We start from the raw sequence: 2,336 nt of genomic DNA, 5'->3' as shown, positions 1-2,336 counted from the left end.
GTTGCATAATAAAGCAGGCCGAGCAGGGGCCAGGGGAGCAAGCCAGTAAGCAGTGTTCTTCCATGGCCTGTGTTTCAGCTCCTGCCTCCAGGTTCCTGCCCTGAGTTCCTACCTTGGGCTCCCTGATGAACTGTGACCTGGGAGATGTAAGACAAATAAACCCTATCCTCTCCAAGTTGGTAGTGGTCAGAGTGTTTTGTCACAGCAATGGAGACACAAACTAAGACAACATATATGACAGAATGCAAGGAATTGGGTGGAATGCATATGGGGCAGGTGAAGCTAATGGAGGGTGCCTAAATATAATTAAGATATGTTGTATGAAATGCACAGAAATTCAAAATTATATATATATATACATATATATAGTATAAAAGAAACTGGACTTGATATTTCAATTGTAATCCAAGAAGACTGAATCATAAGACTCCTTTGGGCTCGCTGGTCAGCCATCCTAGCCTAATAATTAAGCCTAGGGTCAAGGTTAGTGGCCCTGTCTCAAAAAACATTGGGAATGACTCCTGAGGAATGACAGCACAGACTGTCCTGTATAATGCACTTACACACTCATACATACACTAATTAGACACATAGCCTCAACCCCACCCACATATTCAACAAGAACTTTCATAAGTATAAGCTGTTAGAGATAACCACTGAAGAAATACAAAAGGAATTTGAAGATTCTCCAGTATGTGTAGATAGCAAAGAGATGTGTGTGTGTGTGTGTGTGTGTGTGTGTGTGTATTCATGTGAGGATGTGTATGTGAAATCAGAGCATACCCTGGGTGTTCTTCAAGTGCCATCTACCTAGTTTATGGTGCAGGCCCTTCCCATACCTGGGATTAACCAATTAGGATAGGCCGGTGTCCAGTAAACTCCAGGGATTTTCCTGTCCCTCCTGTTCAATGCTAAGATTATAAGCACACTCTGTCACACCTGGCTTTTTATGTGCATTCTGGGCATCAAAGTAGGGTCCACAGGCCTGCAAGTTACAAAGTGAGCTGTTTCCTCATTGTAAAGATCATTAATGTCTTTAGCCAGGTATATTCCGATATATTTTTTGAGGCTATTGTGAATTGGAGGGTTTCCATGTACTCTTTTTTCAAGTGCTTGTTATTGATATAAAAAAAGATACTGATTTTTGTAAATGAATTTCATAACCTGCCACTTTATCAAAAGTGTTAATCATTTCTAGGAGTTTTGTGGTGGGAATTTTTGCATCTCTTAGGTATAATACCATATCATCCACATTATAAGGATGATTTAACCTCGTCTTTTACAATTAGTACTCAGTTTACTTCTCTTGTCTTATTTCACCCCAAAGAATTTTGAACACTATATTAAAAAGGAGTGGGGATAGTAGACAGCCTTGTCTGGTTCCTGATTTTAATGGGAATGCTTCCATTTTTTCTGTTTAGAATGATGTTGATTGTGGGTTTGTTATATATAGCTTCAATTATGTTAAGATATGTTCCCTCCAGTCCAATTCCCTCTAGGACTTTAACATAAATGAATGTTAAATTTTATCAAATGCCTTCTCTGCAACTATTGAGATGACCATGTTTTTTATTTCAATTTATATGATTGATGACATTTATTGACTTATATTGAAAGCATCCCTACATCTCTAGAAAAAGCGGATGTGTGTATTCAGTTTTCAAGTATTTTGAGAATTTTTGGATCTATTTTCCTTAAGCATATGGCTTTATAGGGTTTTTTGGTTGTATCTTTACTTGGTTTTGGTATTAGAATGATACTAGATTCATTGAAGTAATTTGGGAGTTCTCCCTCTGTTTCTTCTTGAAGAGTTTCAATAGTATTGGATATAAAACTTCTTTAAATGTATGGTAAAATTCTGCTGTGAATACTTCTGGGCCTGGGCTTTTTTTAGTCAGGAGATTTTGTATTACTGATCCATTGTTCTTATATGTTATAGGTCCGTTTAAGCTGTTAATCTCTTCAGGGTTTAACTTTGGTGGTTCCAATTATATTAGATATACAAAAATTCTTTCAGGCTTTCAAATTTAATCACATACAGTGTTTTAAAGTATTCTCTTATAATGTTCCAGATATTTTTGTGGTCTGTTGTGATATTTCCCTTTATATTTCTTTATTTGTTGATTTGAAGTTGCTCTTACTTTCTTTTGGTTAACTGGGCTAAGAGTCTGTCTATCTTGTTTATCTATTCAAAGAACCAGCTCTCGGATTCATTGATTCTTTGTATTCTTTGTTTCTATTTGATTGATTTCTGCTCTGATTTTTGTTATTTCTTCTTGTCTGCTGGGTTTGGGTTTCATTTGTTGTTGCCTTTCATAGTCTTGAGTTGCAATGTT

Source organism: Nannospalax galili, unplaced genomic scaffold (genome assembly GCF_000622305.1).
Source record: "Nannospalax galili isolate Female #2095 unplaced genomic scaffold, S.galili_v1.0 scaffold936, whole genome shotgun sequence".
In the NCBI taxonomy this organism is placed as follows: domain Eukaryota; kingdom Metazoa; phylum Chordata; class Mammalia; order Rodentia; family Spalacidae; genus Nannospalax; species Nannospalax galili.
This window is presented reverse-complemented; position numbering follows the sequence as displayed.